The sequence below is a fragment of the Cryptomeria japonica genome, chromosome 8, assembly GCF_030272615.1.
Source record: "Cryptomeria japonica chromosome 8, Sugi_1.0, whole genome shotgun sequence".
Classification (NCBI taxonomy): domain Eukaryota; kingdom Viridiplantae; phylum Streptophyta; class Pinopsida; order Cupressales; family Cupressaceae; genus Cryptomeria; species Cryptomeria japonica.
In genome coordinates this window covers 566221924-566244159 of record NC_081412.1, presented here as the reverse complement: position 1 = coordinate 566244159, position 22236 = coordinate 566221924, and positions in this window count along the sequence as shown.

Sequence of the window (22236 nt, the reverse complement as noted above, 5' to 3'; positions counted from 1 at the left end):
CATACTAGATATTGTTTGGGTATGGTATTCAATTCTATTAGAATCTACAAAATAAATATTAACCTAGAAATTAATGTAAGTGATAACATTTTTAAAATTGTTAAATATAAATGATAATAAAATCAAAATAGCATAACATAGTTGATTTCATAAGAGAGAAAATGAAAAAGTTCACAATATCTTCACTCGATATCCAAGATTTTTAATCCATGAGGATGAAGATGAGGATGAGATAGAAAACCAAAAGACAAGGAATTGTTTATCCAAGTTTCCAAATTTTTGAGGATAAGGAAAAAAACATAATCCTATGAAAGAAGGAGAATGTGCAAGTCATTATCTCAAGTTAAAAGAAATTACTTCAGTAAACTAAACAAACAAATGCAATATCATACTTACAATAAAACATATCCACTTGGTGAATAAAATGGTACATTGGCACACCCCCTTAAGTGCAATTGAGGTAAGAAGAAATAGGTCACAAGGTTAGGTATCCATGTAAAATATGAAATAACCCCAAATTATAAAGAGAGTGTACCCTCTCAAAGTAGAGACTAGAAAATCCATAGGACAAAACTCCATCCCAAGTGACATATGTGAAGGATAATATAGACCCACCCCATCCCCTAAAGTTGGTGCCTCCACAAAGAAGAGAGAAAAGCAATGCAAAATGTTGAATGGTGAATGTTGTAGTAGGTTCATTTGCAACAAATGATGCACCTTCCTTTCACAATATGGAAATCTTGAGTTGTCAAATTGTTGAATTTCCATTCAAGTGGAATGTAGAAAGGAATTCAGATGTATGGTTTTTGAAGCGACTCATGTGTCTTGATGTTGATGTTAAGTTGTGATTGTTCCATAGAAGATTCAGGGACTACAATCATTGAAGTGTGAGACCTTAATTAATGTGAAATAGAATGTGTCATGTTGCATGATATGGTGGGGATAGAACAAGTGAATTTACAATGGGAGATGATGTAACTTTATGGGCATTGTCATCAATGAGAAGACAAATATTCTCAATTGTTTCATCAATATTTGAAAGGTGAGAGTCCACAAAGAGATGTGAAATATTTAAGTAGGCCTCCCAATGAATTGGATCTCATAGACACGAAGAATCCTATATAGAGAATCATTGAGAGCCCTTGAAGAAGCAAATTTGAACTTTGATGAAGCAATACATGATGGAGGAATATCTTGCAAGAGGAAATCAAAGTCATTATGGTGTCATCTAGATCTGAAATGTGGTCTACTTTTCAAAAAAGTAAAGATGCTTGATGGGAATGTGTCCTAGTGGGGTGAATCTAGAAGACATATAATCCTATTGCAAAGAATCATGGAAAGTTCTAGAAGAAGCAACTTTTAATTCTGAAGTAGCAATGTGTATAAGAGATGTTCTCATTTGTAGATGGAGTATCAAGAGGAGGATCACTAGTCCATGGACCATGTCATTGTTGTTAAATACCTACGCTTTTGTTCATAGTCACTTGGTGTAGGAATGAATTCAATGAGATAGGGTAGGAGATCATAAATAATGTAATTTTTCACTATCCATTGTTTCAAGTACAAATGGTTCTCTGAATTTATCTTGACAATAGAATGTTGGAATTTAATACCATAATCCATGATGAAAACTACCAAAAATGGAAATTTATCTTAATTCGCAATTACAAAATGCTTTTGTATAGGCCTCTGGAAGATTAAGTACATCAAATTGAGACTTAATAAATTGAGTGTATGTATTAGCAATCTCCCAAATTGTTCAATGGTCTCCAAACCTTGTCAATTTTTTATTTTTATTTTAACTCAAATATGTATGGTATAGGCATATCATTGGTTGTGTGATTTGCTTTTTCCTTAAATGCTTCTACGACCAAAAGAGACAAGTTTTAGATGAAAACGGGGTCTTATGGGCCTTTTTGACACAACGGTAGGTTCTTTAGACCTGAAAATGCCCCAAAAACTACTCGATTGCCTTAAGTTACAAACAAACCCTTGTTTGTGAGCATGCTTCTTGATCTCCAATTTTGGTGGAATGAAAGATAATATTGAATTTCTCAAGCCTTTTGGATGCTTCGAAACCACCAAAAAAAAGCTACTTTGATCATTGAAATGTTGTAGTGACTTTGATAAAAAAAGAAAACTAAGTCTAAACTTTAGAAGTTAGTTTTTTCTTGTCAAATTGTTTTCAATTTTCAAATCATCCAAGGATGCAAGAGGAGTATATTTTGTTATGACAAGATTTTAAAAAAACTTAGAATCTTTTGAAACCATTGAAACATGGGGACCCCTTCCCCCCTCTAAAATCCCTATTTTTTCAGGATGCAATACTTAGGGGAAACATCCCCTTGCCGCACCACTTAGGGATGTCCTAAGGACTCCAAGGAGTCTCTTGACCATCTTGAGGATGCCTATGAGTCTCCCATGGCCCCCAATTAGAAACTCCAATTCTAAACAAAAATGGTGAAATTATTGTGATGGGGGCTCTGCCCCAAACCCCCCACAAGGGGCACTACCCATTGACCCCAAACCTCTACCCACCATTCTTATTTTTAATGCAATCGTTTCCATTTTTTTTATGTTGACTATTTTAAACACTTAGTATGCCAAAGTTTCATCTGCAATTCTTATACTTATTCTTAGTTTGTTCCCAAAGTTCCAAAACTCTACCACCATTGTTAATGTTCAAATTTCAATGCAATCATTGACATATTTTTAATGTTTATTGTAAAATTTACATAGTGTGGCAAAGTTTTATTTATAGTTGTTATACTTATTCTATACACATCCTTTTATAATTTATTTTTTAAGTTGTATATATATTTGCATCCCACCCCGCCCCCTTCATCATCCCCCTGTCGTCCCCAAACTTAAGCCCTTGGTATGTTAAGATATGAAAGCTCACAATAGTTTCATTTGATATCTTAATCGAGGAAAAACCTACAATGAATAGCTTCCAAGATTCCAAATCCATGAGGATCATGAAGAGGTAGAAAACCAAAAAAAGAAATTGCTTATCCAAGTTTCCAAATTTGTGACAAGGAAAAAGTAGAATCTCAATCAAAGAAGGAGAATGTGCAACTCATTGTCTTATTCTACCTAAGTAAAAATATTACCTAATTAGGCTTTTTAATAGTGGAATATCACACTTAGGATAAAACATATCCAAGGTAAATAAAATATTGCATTGATAGGTGTAGACACTCAAAATTGTCATGTCTAATTAAATAAATATTTTATTTATTTAATTATCTAAGCCTAATTCTTCTATTAATTAAATAAATTTTTATTTATTTAATTAATTCATTTATCCTCTTCTAGCCTTATTTCTCATTTAAATAAATACATTTATTTATTTAAATTATCCCTTTCCTAAATTAAATAAATATTTTATTTATTTAATTGTCCTACTTCTTCTATTAATTAAATAAATCTTTATTTATTTAATTAATTCATTATCTTTTTCTACACATGACACATGTCATTCATCTCTTAATTCATACACTACCTACCTCTTTCATTATTTTATTATTTCTTTTACCTACCCTCTAATCCTAGCCGACCTCCTTTTACACCTCTCAATCTTAACCCTCCATTTCTTATTGTGTCTTCTATTTAAGGAGATGCTTTCTTCATTGTCAAACCCTAATGGCTAATGACTAATTTTGGAATACTTGGCTACACTACAATTCCACTTGCAACCACATTCCGTTCTTTGTTGAGCTCTTATGCATATAAAAATCTGAGAGCAAGTATATCAAGCAAGATCAATGGAGATAGGAAGAATGGAGATCAAAACCCTATTGGACATGTGATGGTATAATCTTTGTGATTTTGAGTTATTTGCATTGTCTTAGGTAATCTTCATATGTTATGGTGGATCTTTGTTCATTGTTAGGCTAGGGTTTTGTGGTTGAATTCATTTAGCCTTTCAATATTGTTATCATTGTTATCCATTTTCACCATAAACATTTTGGCACGCCCGATGGGACTCTTGTCCCTTTGCATTTAACATTTTGTTGCAGATTTTGCATTTTGAAGTTGCAGATCGGACAGTTTTCGGCAATATTTTAGGTTTCTTTCGCGTTTGAGAGTGTTCGGGTCGCGTTTTTGTGTTTCAGAAGCATCTGTGATATCGAAAATCGCGTCTGTGTTTTTGCCAGATTTTATTTTTGCAGGTTTCTGGAATCGCGTCTGTGTTTCTGCTTTTTTTTTTTTTTTTTTTTTTTTTTGCAGGTTTCCGAAAGTCGCGTCTGCGATTCCTAACCGCGTCTATGATTCCGAACCGCGTCTGTGTTGGGAAGACGCGTCTGTGTCTGGTATAACAGCGTCTGTGTTTTCTGTTTTGCAAATTTTTCAAATTTTTCGATTCGGGTTTTCGGATTTTGTACTTAGGGTTTCAGATCTGGTTTATTTTCGGCTAACCCTTGCAGATCTAGCTAACCTAGTTTTGTGCAGCTTGCTTGGAAGGCTAGATACGTTTTGTTGAAGGCCCCTTTTCACAAAGTCTTTTTTGGGTTTTCTAAAAAATTACCTAACTTGTGTGCTTGCAAGAAGGGGTTATCATTTGAAACAACCCAAACTACTAACAATTTTGTTGCAGGGCCTTTGCTAGGGTTTTTGTATTTTTATTGTGTGCCTTGTTTTCATAGCATAGCAAACACTTCAATTGGTGCACTAAAATTGAATCATTGTCTTTTGTGTCTTGAGCAATAGGCTCTTTTTGTTTATTCTTTAGAGGGCCTGTCTTCCCGTGTGGTCATTAGGACTACTAGTGAGAAGAGAACGACCCAAGTGGTAGCAAAAGAAAAGCCATCTTCTTCCAAGCCACTATAATCAAATGTATTCATGGTGAAAACTATGAATAACGTGTGCTGATTAGTTCATACCGACACTATGTCTCCCTATAAACCCGTTTGATCAAATTTATTTGATCATTTGTAGGGCGTAACCCCTACCGGCTGGGAGCCTTCTGTATTTACAGAGCTGAAAGTGCCGCATGTATGGCCACACAAGCGGATGCCCTTACTAGCACCTCTTTGTTTTAGATGCCCAAATCCTTCTAGTTGTTGAGGCAGGAGGTCGGACCTCTGGTAGCGGCCCACACACATACGGTTCTTAGTAGAGATACAAAGTTCGCCATGGGGAGTTTTCATGGGGACTGATGCTTGGCTGACCCGAGAAGTGAGTGCCGAGGGTGGAGCCAGTGAGGTCAAGCATCTAAGTATCCGCTCTGAATAGCGTAGCCTCGGGGGTAAAACCCCATGTGGGATCAACAACTATTGTCTTGGTCAGCCCTAAGATTTGTGCTTGTCTTATGCTAAAACACTCAAACATTCAAGACAAAACAGCAAAACATTGTGTCTTTTGTGTCTTCAAGTGTATGCAAAAACTTTTTACATCAAACAACACACTTTTTGGAGTCTAAACAGTCTGCAAACATTGAGTCATCAAATTGTGTCCTCTTGTCACAAAAAACAGTCGAACAATCAGATTGGGTCACTACAAAACAATTTCACAGATAGGAAAAATTGCACTAAGGTTACAGAAACGCATCTGTGTTTGTTAAAACCGCGTCTGTGTCGGATAAAAGCGTCTGTGAAGTACAGAATAGCGTCTGTGTTTTTAACTGCGTCTGCATCAAACAGAGTAGCGTCTGTGTCTTAAAACCGCGTCTGTGAAGTATACAGAGGCGTCTGTGTCAGGATTGGAAAAACTATAACAGTCAAGCAAACAAAGAAATCAGTTTCGGCATACTTGAGCTTCCTAGGTTATCTCTTCAGATTTCATCTAGCATTCAACCTGTTCTAAGGTTTCACACAGTCTATCATTGCTTCACATCTCATTTTACATTCATACTTGTCTAAAACTTGAGTCAAAAAGGTCACTTGCTTGCCCTCATCATACTTTGTCAACATACAACAACACTTTGCTAAGTGGTCCCTCATCAAGGTTTCTTACCTTTGGGTCTCATTTGGTCTTACTTAGAGTCAAGGTCAGCTTACCTCATCAAGAGAAACTATCCTCTCTTTGGAAGTCACACCTACTCTACTACTTACATACTTGGTCTTACACTTTGGACATTGCAAGTACACCTCAAGATTCATTTACACTCCATACAACTCTTGGTCTTCCATACTCTTGTCATTTTCGTCTAGTCTCTCACATATTGCCAAACATCTAGTTCATGGTTGAAACCCGCCTTCAAAAATCTAGGAGAATAGTCAAAGAAGCTCAAGAATCCGTAAACATGAGTTCTTATGAGTATGACAATGATGTCTTCTACAATCCTGAGCACACTACATTACCAGACATGAATGTTTATAGACACAATCCAAATGTGGAAAGCGCAAACACTATACACAACGCTACACACAATGACACCGTGGACAATTCTTCAATACTTTCAGCAGACATACAAGAATCTATAATGGATCCTCAATTCAATAGATTGGTTGAAGAGATAATGAGGAGAGATCGTCAATATTTCCTAAACATGATGGCACAAAGTGGCACCAAAATACCACATGATTTTGACTTATCTCAACTTATGGAAAGTAGACCTTCACAACAAACTCAACCTAATAGTGGAGGACCAAATAATATGATGCTGGAGTCACCATCAGTTTTGCTTCAAAAACCAGCAATCCCACATACACAAGCTCAAATGTATGATACTTACACTCAAAGACCATCATGGAGGCCCTATGCTCAAACACATGCTCAAGATATGGGTCAACCAAGACAAATGGATACTCAAGGACTTCCTCAAAATTTTGACACAAGGAGACCTCATGCCAAAATTGGGGGCAACACAATGGAAAATGAAAGGCCTATTGAATATGGTTTATACACACAAAACAGATATGGGGTCCCTCAACAAGAAGTTATGCCAAGTGCTCCATATATGCCACATCAATATAGACCTCCATATGGACATGTCTACGATCAGTATCATCCATATATGTAGCAAGCTCCTCCTCAAATGGGTGTTTCAAACATGGGATATGCTACAAGAAATCCATCTCCTCCCAAAAATAATTTGGAGCAACAAATTAGAGATCTACAAAAGAAAGTGGAAGACATGGGCACATCAAAACCCACATATACTATGAGAGATATATGCCCTTATCCATTTGATAAGAGCATTCCAATGCCTCCGTTTCCTCCGCACTTTGTAACACCAAAATTCGACAAATATAGAGGGAGAGGAGACCCCAAGGCACACATAAGACAATTCTTCACAGCTTGCATTGAGGTAGCGGCAGAAGAAACATACTTGATGAGATTATTCCCACAGAGCCTAGGAGATCAAGCCATGGAATGGTTTTCTCAATTACCTCCTGGTATTAAGTCATGGGGCGACTTGGCAGAGGCATTCATCCAACATTTCTCTTACAACATTGAAACAGATGTCTCCGTTACTACCTTGTGCAACACGAAACAAAAGGAAGGAGAATCTTTCGCAACATTTTTACAGAGATGGAGAAACTTAGCTAGCAGATGCTCTTGTGAGATCCCGCAAAAACAAATGGTGGAGATGTTCACACAAAATGTTAACAAGGCTATTGGCTATGATCTCCGAAAAGCTTGTTTGTCTACATTCAAGGATGTCATTGAAAAGGGCCTAGCAACAGAAAAGGTCTTAATTGAACAAGGAGTTATCAAGCTATCCAAAGAAAACAAAGAGGACTTCAAAGGAAAGGACAAACCAAAATTTTGGAACAAGAACAAGAACACGGTTAATGATGGTGTTGTTGATGCCAATACAGTGAGACCAAAGTTCGTCTTTTCTGGATCAAGTTCTACCAACAATCAAGTGAACAATCAAACGGCTGCTAAACCACGAAGGAAGTACACTCCATTGGGAGAACCACTTGAATCAGTATTCAAAAAGCTTGTAGCAAACAAAGTGATCACGGTCCCAGATTTTCCTCCATATGAACCAAAGGTAAAACCGAATTGGTGGAATGATGATGAGTTTTGTGAGTTTCATAAGAGCAAGGGTCATAAGACAAGTAATTGCCATCGATTGAAAAACATTGTGCAAGATCTCATTGACAGAGGAGACATTGAGATTGAGGGACATTCATCTAACCAAGAGCATGAGGTGTTTAAGGAACCATTCCCAAAACATGACAAGGGAAAAGGCAAAGTCACAGATGATCAAGCCAATTACACTAGAGCATCTTACAATTATGATTCCACTATTAATCACATCTCAATGGACAATCATATTTCTACCATTACTATCAAAAATAAAAATCCTGAGAATTCTTCTCAAAGACCCAAAATTGTCCTAAAAGGTGTGGGATCTTCGTCCGCATCTACCTCTGAATGTCATGTTACAACCCGTCGAGATAAGATCACATTGCCTGGTGCCTCCACTAAGAATACCAATCTTTCATCTACCAAGCCTGAGTACGACCTTGTAGAGCAACTAGGGAAAACACCCGCACTCATATCTATTCTTGAGCTTCTACGTATATCTCCAGCACATAAAGCTGTCCTTGATAAAACCTTGAGAGATACTGCTGTCCCTACTGATCTGAACGTGGACCAGTTTCAAGCCATGGTGGGATACCTATCCTTTCCACACTCCCTCACATTTACAGAAGCCGATGACGCCTCCATAAGTCAGCCTCATAATGCACCTCTACACATTGAAGCCTTCATACATAAACACCGAATAAAATGAGTCCTGATAGATGGAGGAGCAGGTCTTAATATTTGTACATTGAGTACCATCAGACAATTGGGATATTCTGACAAAGCTGTGAATTCTACAAACCAAATCACTATTAAGGCTTATGATGATGAAGAGCGTTCGTCCAAGGGCATGGTCATCTTACCATTAAGAATAGGGCCAGTCACAAAGGATGTGGTTTGTCAAGTCCTGGATCTAGACCTCACGTATAACATATTGCTAGGATGTCCGTGGATTCATGAAATGAGGGCAGTCCCATCAACATACTACCAATGCATTAAGTTTCCTCATAATGGAGTCGAGGTAACGGTCAATGGTGATCCAAATCCATTCATATATTGCAATAACTTGAGATCGCATACTGAGACTATCATTCCCAGCAATCGTGAGGCTACTCCTTCTTCAGCATATATTGATCCTGAGTCATTAAAGCCCTCGACATCCAAACAAGGTGAACTTAGAGCCAAGTTTCAAGACAAAGGCATGGGAGAATACACTCTGAATCAAACAATGTTCTTACGACAAGTCATGACCTCTCCCAAGGAATATGGGAGGCCACATCCTAATAAGCAAATCTCTATCATGCTACTCAAATGGGATCCTACCATCTTTCAAAAATGGGGCGAACTAGGAGAAGAAAATTTGTATAAAATGCTCTATAAGGACGCTGAAGAGGATACACAAGATCAAATTATCATACCCTGTGAGAACTATGGTAAAGGTTTCAAAATGCTACAAAAATTCGGGTATGATGGAAAGAGCCCTCTCGGACTACGCAAAGAAGGCGTCATGGAGCCTTTACAACCTGAGCTAACTACAAGAAAGGAACGCTCAAAAGGGCTTGGTTTTCTAAACCCCAAGATTCACAACAAAAGAACAAAACAGGTATGGCAAGTCAAAGTGGCTGAAGTTCAATAAGAGGATAATTATTCCACAGACTCCAATGAGTGGGAATGGGGTTCAGACAAATCCGCCAACGACTATGAACTCAATGAGACATTTAGAGAGCCAGATGAACCTACAGAGGAGGAGGAATTCTACAAAAAATTCAGAGTTGGTCAAACACCAACCCATAAGGATCCCGCACAAGCTTCGTTTCAAGGCCCTAGGTCAAGATCACATAGGATGAGGACACCCGTCCCTGAGGGTGCTACTAGTGATGATAATTTGGACTCACTCACGATCGAAACTAATGAGGAGAGTGCCATTGACGACCTCGATGACTACCTTGACATACCTGAATATAACCACATCTTCACTATTAGCCTTGCGAACTCTGAAAACACTAAAGACCTTCCCCTCGTTCACCCCCAACTCATTGACTGGGATCAGGATGGACCAGCACAGCTTGATACATTTCAAAACGACGAAGCTATTGTCGATTATCTTGGCATTCGAGATGATCTTCCCCCGGGAGATCATAAAGCAGGATACGCCATAGAGCTAAATAACATGGCATACTTTGGTGAGGGTGTCGGGCCTTCTAGTTGCAAAAATATTAAAATAAAAACAAAACAAGGGTCTTATGGTGAAAACCACACTGTGGCGCTATCTGACTCCGCAAAAGTAAAAAGAAAGGACGTATCTGAGGGTGAAAACCTCTCTGAGGCGCCCGAAGATGGAAGACTCGACATTCTCCCAGCATCATACGAGGAAAAATCATCCATGTTGGTAGAGGAGACCATAAAGACAAACATTGGCACAACAGAGGTTCCACATAACATATTTTTGGCTCAATCATTGACAGAGGCTGAGAGAGCAAGATTCATAAGCTTCTTTAAGGAACGACAAGTCAACTTCGCATGGTCTTACGCTGATATGCCCGAACTGGACCCCGATTTAGTAATGCATCATTTAACAGTTAAACCGGGGGCAAAACCAGTAAAACAGAAGTTGAGGAAAATGCACCCACAAGTGGCATTATTAGTCAAGGCAGAGCTGGATAAATTACTGGATGTTGGATTCATACGCCCAATAGATTATCCTGACTGGATTTCCAGCTTGGTACCTGTTAGCAAACCAGATCGCAGCATCCGAATATGTACAGACTTCAGAGATATCAACAAGGCTTGTCCAAAGGACGATTTCCCATTACCAAACATTGACTTAATCATTGATCTCACAGCAGGCCATGAGATGTTATCTTTAATGGACGGATTTTCTGGATACAATCAAATCAAAATAGCACCTGAAGATCAACATAAAACATCATTCACTTGTCCATGGGGAACATTTTGTTGGAATGTCATGCCCTTTGGGCTAAAAAATGCAGGTGCCACGTATCAACGAGCCATGACTACTATCTTCCATGATCTCATGCACATAACCGTGGAAGACTATGTTGACGATCTTTTGGGCAAATCGATAGACAGAGGTACACAGTTAGACATTCTTTCAGTTGTCTTTGATCGGCTAGAAAAATACAAGGTAAGACTAAATCCTAAGAAATGTGTCTTTGGAGTAACCTCCGGGAAGCTCCTAGGATTCATTGTGTCTAAAAGAGGTATAGAAGCTGATCCAGCAAAGGTCAAGGCTATCTTGGACATGCCGCCACCCAAGAATATCAATCAACTTCGATCTTTACAAGGGAGCTCCAGTCCATACGAAGATTCATAGCACAACTTGCAGATAAGTGCAACCCTTTCCAGCACTTGCTACACAAAAACATAAAGTTCAAATGGGACGAGAACTGTCAACAGGCTTTTCAGGCGCTCAAGGACTATCTATTGAACCCACCAGTTTTGATGCCACCAATTCAAGATCAACCATTGCTACTGTACATATCAGCTACTCCAACAGCACTGGGGGCACTTCTAGCATAGCAAATACCTGACGGCAAGGAAAAGGCAGTCTACTATATCAGTCGCACACTGGTGGGATATGAGCTGAATTACACACCGATTGAGCGTGCCTGTCTCGCTGTGGTCTTCACTTCATAGAAGTTACGACATTATATGCTCACTCACAAGACTAAGCTGATTGCCAAAATTGATCCACTAAAATATCTTCTCAACAAAGCTACACTTACTGGGCGGCTAGCCAAGTGGGTAATGATCTTGAGTGAATTCGACATTGAATACGTGGACAGAAAAGCTATAAAAGGACAAGCAATTGCAGATCAACTGGCAGATGCTCCCATGATAGATGATGTTCCTCTACAGTCAGAATTTTCAGATGAGTCCATTCTAACGATATCACCTGCAAAGCCATGGCAACTATACTTTGACGGCTCATACACACAGCATGGGGCAGGAGCGGGTATACTCTTTATAACTCCCCAAGGTGATTCTATACCAAAGTCATACCACTTATCATTTCCTTGCACCAACAATATAGCAGAATACGAGGCATTAACAATGGGGCTAAGAATTGCAGTTCAGTGGAAGATCCAAGAGCTTCGTGTTTTTGGCGATTCTCAACTTGTCATCCGTCAAGCAACTGATGATTATCAAACAAAAGATGAAAAGCTAATGCCTTACAAACAACTGGTAGATGATCTGAAATGGCACTTTGCAAAGATAGAGTTTGAGCAGATACCAAGAGAACAGAATCGTGCTGCTGATGCCATGGCTACAATTGCTTCGCTCATTGATCTACCACAAAATGAGACTCGCTATGAGTTCCTGATTGACAACCTGCTGATTCCGTCATATGAGATCACTCCTATGGAAATGATATGTGTTGTTGGTCCTGAATCCCAGTTATATGGTTCCATATTCACATACCTTCGCGACAATATCTTGCCTCCCGATCTATCGAACAACCAACGCCACACTTTCATTCGCCAATCCTCCCGATACGTTATCCTCGCTGATATCCTATACCGACGAGGTCTAGATGGCACCCTCCTTAGATGTCTAGAGAGTGATGAAGCTCAGATTGCATTACGAGAAGTGCACGAAGGGATATGTGGTCCGCATACTAGTGGTCCTACCTTGGCCAAGAAACTTATCAGGACTGGATACTACTGGCCTACTATGGAAAAAGATGCATATCAGTTTGTCAAGAAGTGTAAGAAGTGTCAAATTCATGGAGACCTTATACATGCACCAGCATAGGAACTACAACCACTTGCATCTCCTTGGCCCTTTTGTCAATGGGGACTCGATCTCATAGGCAAGATTCACCCTCCTTCTTCCAATGGACATAAATTCATTATCACAGCCACAGAGTATTTCACAAAGTGGATTGAAGCCGTGCCTCTCACGCAAGTTACTGGGAAACAAATCGCTACTTTCATTCTGAACTACATCATTTGCCGATACGGGATCCCTACTTCCATTATTACCGATAACGGGCGTCCTTTCAAGAACCAGGATGTTCGTGAACTCTGTGAGCGCTTCCATATCTCTCACCGTTTCTCCACACCATATTACCCTCAAAGTAATGGCCAAGCTGAGGCGTCTAACAAAACAATTCTCAAAATCCTTAAAAAGACAGTCGACGACGCTGGCCGTAACTGGCATGTCCAACTCAATCCTGCACTTTGGGCCTACCGCACAAGTGTCCGCACACCTACAGGAGCTACACCTTACTCACTTGTCTACGGCTCTGAAGCCATCTTGCCTATTGAGGTCGAGTTACCTTCTTTACGGGTTTCTTTGAGAAATATAATCGACGATGAAGACTACAGGGTCTCTCGCTTACAGGAACTAGAACTGCTGGAGGAACGAAGACACACTGCTTTTAATCATCTCAAGGCCTACCAACAAAGAATGAGTCGCAGTTACAATCACAAGGTCAAGCCTCGCACATTTGAGGTAGGCGACTTAGTCCTCAGAGAGAACCCCAAAAATCAGCAAGATAGAGATAAGAAGGGCAAATTTGAACCCAACTGGCTTGGTCCTTACATCATCACAGCAGCATATGGATCTGGGGCATATCAGCTCTCAACTACAGAAGGTGAACCCTTGGAGGATCCTATCAACAGCATGCACCTTCGCATATTTTACACATAGTTCTCCTAATTCAAAAATACAAAAAATCAAAAAAATTGCAAAAATACAAAAAAATTATAAAAACAAAAAAAATTGTTACTTGGTGAAAACCTGGCAAACAGGGGCCTTGTGACAGCAAAAAAATTGAAAAATCAAAAAAGTAAAGAGAAATAATTTCGTCCAACGGTGAAAACCACTTCGGTGGTGCCCTGGGCAAGTACCATGGTGAAAATTGGGTTACCAGCGCCATGCGTAGAGACTTTGCTCCTCCCTCCTTCAAGATTCACTTTCATCCTTTCACTTTGCACACACTCACAACCTATTCACTCACAATAAACTTACCCATTCCCATCATGGCTTGTTATTGATCTACCCAAGATTGGTTAGCCATCCATAAATCTCCCTTTTCACTCCCTTTCCATCCATAATAAATCAAATCCTATCTGTGACTACGGCCAATTCCTACGTCTAGTGATGGGTGTGGAACTAAGAACATCACATGTTTCGAGGAGTACAGTTTCTTTCATCTTTCTTCAGTCTATCCGTGTACAATCCGCAATAAAGCAACATTTGCATCACCACATATAAGCATTTCATACATACATATAGATATCACAATTGCATCACATCCTGCATACAACACATGTTAGCACATCTCACATTTTCATTATGTAAATAATCATTTGCATTATCATATTCATTTGCATTACATACATTCACATTTGCATCATGCATTACATATACAACATAAAAGAACAAAAATATATTGCATTGCATCATATAAGCATCCATATCATAAAACATGTATCACATAAGAACATTTCATCACATAAGGTACACATGCATATAGCTGCCGCAAAAATGGATCATCTCTCATATATAATCAAAATGTGTCATGATACAATGATGTCAAAAAAATCATATGGCTACAAAGAATCACCCGCAGGTGTCTACAATACAAAAATGATACATATACTGATACATAGGGAGCCCACTATAGCTATGAGGAACTCCCTCCCTCGGAGCCGCTGGCCTCAACGGAGTCTGAGCTGTAGATGGACCCGCCCCGGGATCCCCCTGTCTCTCTGGTGGTGGTGGAGGCCCCATAACCCCACCGCTGGATGCCTGTCTCCTGCGGCTCCCTCCCGTAGCCGTCGCTGTGCGCGACAATCTATGGAAGCTCCTAGCCCGCTGATCTGCTGGCACGGCTGCATAGTATAGATCCCTCCAGTAGGCGATCTCCTCTCCGGCTCGCAAGACATATGCGTAGCCTGCCCCTGTATCCTCTGCTGCCCGCCTCCCTGCCCTCAGAGCCGTCTCGACCTCAGTGTATCTCTGGATGGCCTGATCCCTCTCCCGCTCTGTGTCTCTGACCCTGATCCTGAGGTGGTCTCTCTCTCGCACCAAATCCTCGATCTCATCTGCCTGGCCCTGGCAGATCTCTCGTAGCCTCAGTAGCTCATCCTCCTCAGGATCTCCGCCCTCCTCCTCTGCCTGTGGCTCCTCCCCTACAGGTACCTGTCTCTGTGCCTCTGCCTGCACCTGTCCCTGTGTCTGTCTAGGTACCTGTGGTTGTACCTGTCCCTGTGCCTCTACCTGCACCTATCTAGGTCCCTGTCTAGGACCCTGTGCTGCTGGTACCTGTAGGGGCAGTCCACCCCGTCCTCTCACTACCAGAGCTGCTCTCTCCTGTCCTCCCTCCCTCCGAGGTGCTACTCGCCTCTCTCCCACCACTCCTCCCTCCCTCCGAGGTGCTACTCGCCTCTCTCCCACCACTCCTCTCTGCCTCCGTCTGCCCCTGCCTCCATCCCCTCCACCATCATCATCATCTCCTCCACCCTCTCCCTCCAGTGGCTCTACCGGATCTATCAACCTGGGAAACGGATGCTCTGCCCAATACGCAGAGTACTCTGCATCCATCCCTGCATCCTCTACCTCTGGCCACATACCCCATGGCATCGGCATCATCTCCGCTAGCTGTGTCACCGCCTGATCATATGATAACAGTGGGCCAAACTGCACCTGATCTCTGACCGTCCGGGCATACATGCCCGAGCCTCGTGGCATCCACTGAATCCACCCGAACTGCCTGCACACCCTGTCTACCAGCTGCCTCTCTAGAATATAGGGCGTCCGCCCCATCAGATACCTGCTCCTAAAAACGTATGGCAGCTCCAGTACGTCGTCCTCCCACTCCTCGCACCCAAGGTACGGCCTCCAGATCACCATGTCAATATCATCAATAACTCTCCTCCAGTGCTCCAATCTCCCAATCCGAGGCTGGGATGTAATCATGGCATACAAGTGTGCAAAGCTCCGCCCATGCCCTCTACCTCTGAAATGAATCGGTCGTGTGATGGGAAGGTGCTCATATGCCCACACCTGCAAGAGAGTCATGCCGCATCCCAAACCCACTGATCCGTGGTATACAAACTGATGCAGCTCATAATATAAATGTGCCAGGACACATGGCCCCCACGCATACCTGGTGTGCTCTACCATCAGCATCTCCAATGCCCCTCCCCAGCCCACTGCCAATCCTCGTGTGGCCCTGTCTGGACATACATAACCACTGATCGCTCCTCCAATCACTGCCGGCAATGCTAAACCTGTGGCAGTCATGGTGTCCCAGGCTACATGACCTGCCCGCATCTCCAACTCCAGATCCTAAAAAACCCGTCTCAATGCCTCCCTGTCACCGTCTCGGTCATAAGGAATCAGCTCTCCGTCAATAGGGATCCGCAAAATCCTGTATACATCCTCTAATGTCACTGTCATCTCACCCATCGGTAGGTGAAACGTGCACGTCTCCGAGTGCCATCTCTCAGCTAATGCAGTCAGCAGCCCCATGTTTGCCCGAAACTCAGGCACATAGAGCACATGTGTCAGACCCATCTCCTCAATAGAAATCCGGTCCTGAATAGACAACTCTGGTCGTAATCTCTGAGTCGACGGGAATCTCTCCTGGGACTCCAACATCAGCAAATACTCCTGCAGTCAAGCAAATCAAATCATGTCAGTTATTGTGGCATTCACTGTTTATCACAAAATGCTACTAGCTACCTAAATGTATCTGGTTATCTACCCTAGTGATGCTCACTGTTTATCACAAAGTGTTGCTATCTACCCTAGTAGTGCTCCCTGTTCATCACAAAGTACTACGTGTGTGACATTCCCTGTTCATCACAAAGTGTCACTCACATTCGCACTCCCTGTTCATCACAAAGTGTTGTCTATCTTGGTGCTCCCTGTTCATCACAAAGTGCCTTGATCTATCCTAGTCTTCCTAGAGGACCTGCTTGAGTGTCCTCTCAGCAGCTTATCCAATCGACAGCATATGTTCATCACAGAACTGCCGATTTGACCTGAAAGACTAAAACCATGCATTTTGCCATGCAAACGCACTTTTACTTCACAAACGCGCTTTTCAATCTCAAACGCGCTTTTAGACTACATAAACGCGTTTCCTGAACACAAACGTGCCTATGACATGCACAAACGAGGCTAGGGAACACAGACGTCCCTACATGACATAAACGCTCCTATAAAGCAGAGACGCTGCTACATTTCACAAACGCGTCCGCAATCAACGCAAACGCGGTTCCAGTCACAGACGCGCCTGGACCCGACACAGACGCGCCTGTTGGACACAGACGCGCCTGGACCTAACACAAACGCAGTTGCGCGTTTTTGCATTTTTCAACTATCCTATTCCTAGCGCATTTATTGCTCCTAAACATGCATTTATGGCAAACTCAAAATGCGTGAAAGTACGAGGAGGTTTTCGGGTACTTACCGGCTCTCCTGCATCGGCCGGTCGCTGAAATCAGCACACACGGTCGAATCTGTGAATGAATGCCATCGCTGCTGACTCCTGCTGCTCTCTTCTCACTCTGCACTGTGATCTTCTATGGGTGTAGATGACAATGAGGATGTATTTTCCCCCGTGGTCTATCTTATAGCCTACCCTAGCCCTCGCCCTCGTTTCCCGAGTCAGTCTTCTTCATCCCGTGACTTTGTCACTTTATCTGATCAGTCCATTCTATCCCATCTTTCTTATCCAGAGATTGTCTGCAATCTTTTCAGACATTTTCATCCAATCTCTCGAGGGGGCATATAATTCCCATCTTGGGGCAACTTTGTATCAGTTCATCTTATCTTCTTTGAAACAACGCGACAAGCCGCATTGTCTCAAAGAGGGGCAAAATGTAGACACTCAAAATTGTCATGTCTAATTAAATAAATATTTTATTTATTTAATTATCTAAGCCTAATTCTTCTATTAATTAAATAAATTTTTATTTATTTAATTAATTCATTTATCCTCTTCTAGCCTTATTTCTCATTTAAATAAATACATTTATTTATTTAAATTATCCCTTTCCTAAATTAAATAAATATTTTATTTATTTAATTGTCCTACTTCTTCTATTAATTAAATAAATCTTTATTTATTTAATTAATTCATTATCTTTTTCTACACATGACACATGTCATTCATCTCTTAATTCATACACTACCTACCTCTTTCATTATTTTATTATTTCTTTTACCTACCCTCTAATCCTAGCCGACCTCCTTTTACACCTCTCAATCTTAACCCTCCATTTCTTATTGTGTCTTCTATTTAAGGAGATGCTTTCTTCATTGTCAAACCCTAATGGCTAATGACTAATTTTGGAATACTTGGCTACACTACAATTCCACTTGCAACCACATTCCATTCTTTGTTGAGCTCTTATGCATATAAAAATCTGAGAGCAAGTATATCAAGCAAGATCAATGGAGATAGGAAGAATGGAGATCAAAACCCTATTGGACATGTGATGGTATAATCTTTGTGATTTTGAGTTATTTGCATTGTCTTAGGTAATCTTCATATGTTATGGTGGATCTTTGTTCATTGTTAGGCTAGGGTTTTGTGGTTGAATTCATTTAGCCTTTCAATATTGTTATCATTGTTATCCATTTTCACCATAAACAATAGGCTTCTTTGGTTGCTCTAAAAGTGGTGCCTTATGAATTATGTTCTTGGATACTAAAGTTTCCAAATTTTGGGCACTCTTGATAGCTTCTCGTAGAGATTGTGATTCAAAGGCTTTAACCAAACCTTTCAATGGTTTCTGTTGATGTGTTTTTTATGCACTATGCAACACAAAATAAAATACTAAGTATTCTATCCTCTCTTGAACAAAATCCTCCCAAGTGCTAAACTATGTGATCAAATGGGATGACTCCAAGATTCCAATAGTCAGGTCTTGACTTTATATTGCAGATAGACTCAATGATTATGATGTGATATCTGCTGGAATCATAGGGGGACTTACGTTGCTTGGTTCAAGACCTATCCATTCTCATGTTTCATGATTGGTTTACACTCCATGATTTAGGTCATCCTTGAGAAACATCTCGACTTAGCCAAATTTTGTTTTTTGTACCCTAATTATTTAATTTTGATGCCTTACTAGCATTTCCTTAGGTTTTATTGGAATTCTTGCTTCTCTAGCATGGGCACATTTCTAGGGTTCATTCGCACAAATTGCTCTTGATGAGCAAGCTAGTATCATGACCATGACTTAAACAAAATTTTAACTTAGTCAAATTATCTCCTCCAAACTTCTATGAGTTCATCACATTCATTCTTCATCATTTGGATGTCTTTTGTCATTGGAAGGTAATTCTTGACCAGCATACCTCAATCTTGACCTATGCTATACCCTAAAACCCTAGAACCTAGTCATGTTTACAATTGAGATCTTGGTGACTTGATCACTTAATACAGCTTAATCATGCAATTCTCATCTAACTCTGACTCCAACACTTAATCAAATCAACCCTAGCAACCAAGTACTTTGGGAAATATCTTTCAACTTGACAACATGGGTAATGATGGAGGAATGGAAGGTGAGACCTATAGAGGTGAGAGAGAGAGAGAGGGTGGGAGGAAGAGATAATGACCTGGAGAGGGTAGAGAAAGAGAATTAGAGAGGGGGAGAAGAAGAGAGGGATGGAGAAAGAGACCTAGAGAGGCGAGAGAGAAGAGAGATAGTAGAAAGGGATAGAGAAGAGAGATAGAAGAGAGATACCAATGTCAATCTTTTTCTATAAATTTTTCATTTCTGAAAAATCAGCCTATCGTCGAAATTTTGATAATTACGACGGACTCCAGAAGAGTTCCAACGAGGATGTTGTGCATCCGACGGCACTCCTTTGTCAAAATTTTATCCTTTGGAGTCAGAATTTCGATGATAGGCCGAGATCGCGACGGTATTCTTTCAAGGTATGAGCATCCATGGCAGTCGTCGGAAAGGTTGGAGATGATGTCGGAATTGCGACAACCACAAGGATAGTCAAAACTTTCAACACAAAGTTTTCGATGACTTTTTTTGTCGGTAGTGCGATGAAATTGTGTCAGAATTATGACGATTTGCCGTCAAAATTTTGACCCGAATGTACTAGTGTGGGCTTGTTGGGCTTCTTAATTTGTTCTACAATCAGATCTTCAAGATTTTGTGCTCGGTAAACATTACTGTAGCATTATTATGCATACATTTGCCTGCATACATTGTTCAACAACAATTCCTTATTTATAAACAATTTCTAACCGCTTAATCTCCTTGATCTCATTTCCCATGATCAATCTTAGCCATCAGATCTTCAAACTTGACTAGGTTCATTATATCCTTCGATCTGAAAAAATGTTTTACCTCTCCTTGGAACTTGCATTCCTTCCTTGGAACTTGTGCCAGGTTATTACGGTTCAATCTATGTTGTAGATCTTCCTCTTGATTTTCCATGTGATCGATCCTCAACAAACTTCTTGCACGACATTCCAATCATCCATACATCTCCAGCTCATTAGCATCCTTCATTAAATAATGCTTTTATTCATCCATTATGATCTATAATAACTCGGTTGTTACTCAATAAATACTGAACTTCACTCGGTATACATTCTGCCTTCTTTAATCGATATTGATAACCTTAGGGTTTACCGACTAGGTTCTTTGCTCAGTGACATAGTACAGTATTAAACTTATAATCAACAACATATGTAGGATATCAAAACAATCAAAACAACATGATCTCATCATTGTCTAACTCCGTAATAGTTGCCCATTGAATAACTTATTATTCCCCTTCATTATCACATTCTTTATGTGTCACTTACCAACCTCTTAATACTCATCAAAACATACTTCTCAAGATATGGCAACATCATACTGAATCAGAAAATCAATTGCTTGACATCAATGACAAAATAATATTATTAGGACAGTAATCATCCTTTTTCAGTTATATCAATAATATCCAACAACATTCTCGATATCCTTATAGAAATGCCAACAATCTCCCTTTGTGAAAATGCTAACAATCTCCCCCTTTGGCATTGATGGCAAAACCAACTTTAATTGGCAATACCAGCGTGAATTATTTCAATTGATTCAGATTTGGATTGTTGTTAATACACCTTCTGAAATGTTCTGGAATTCTCCCCCAGTCATTATTCTTCTCCTAGCTTCTTCATTTAGTCTTCTCCCCCTTTGACAACAATGCCAAAAAGAAAAACTAAATCATGATTTCTTCCTTTGTGAGGTAATTTTCATGCAGTCTCATTCACAGTCAGAGCATCTTTGTCTTCAATCACTTTCCTTGTAAAACTTTAGGCGACCTCCTAAAGTGTAAAGTAGCATCAACTCACAAATAGTTATCCTGTTGAGTCATAGAATTGATGCTTTCACCGAACTCTGACAATGAATACTGGATAGGGGTAAGACCCCTAACTTACTTCTGAGATACTCAAAAGTGTCCTTTGGCAGTGGCTTTGTGAAAATATCTTCTATTTGTTCCTTTGAACTGATATATTACATCACAACTTTCTTCTCTTGAACTTCTTCTCTAAGATAATGATACTTTATAGAGATATGTTTTGTCTTAGAGTGCATTACTGAATTCTTTTAAATGTTAATGGCACTAGTATTATCACAGAATATAGTTACTGGCTCAGTAACTTCCTCATTCATACATTCCAACAGTTGTTTGATCCATGCTATATTGGTACAATACAATGTTGCTGCGACATATTCAGCTTCAGCTGTTGACTGTGAAATGCATCCTTGTTTCTTGCTAAGCCAACTTACTAGTCTGTCTCCCAAAAAGAAAGCTCCACCGATTGTGCTTTTCCTATCACCAATGTTTCCTGCCCAGTCAACATCAATATAGACTTTTAGGTCAAAAACATTCCTCTCTTGATATACTAAGCCATAATCTTCAATTTCTCTCAAGTATTTGAAAATTCTCTTGATTGTTGTCATATGTGTTTCTTTGGGATCTACAGAAAATCTTGCAACTATACCTACTGCATGTGTTATATCTAGCCTGTTGTGAACCACATATTGTAACTTTCCAATCATAGATTGGTAAAGTGTCTCAACAACAGATGTAGATTCATCACTCTTTGATAGTTTACAGTTGGTAGTCATAGGAGTACTTAAAAGTTTAGAATCCTCCATTCCAAATTTCTTCAAGATTTCCTTTATATACTTGGTTTGAGTAATGAAAATCTCATTTTTCATTTGCAATATCTGTAAACCT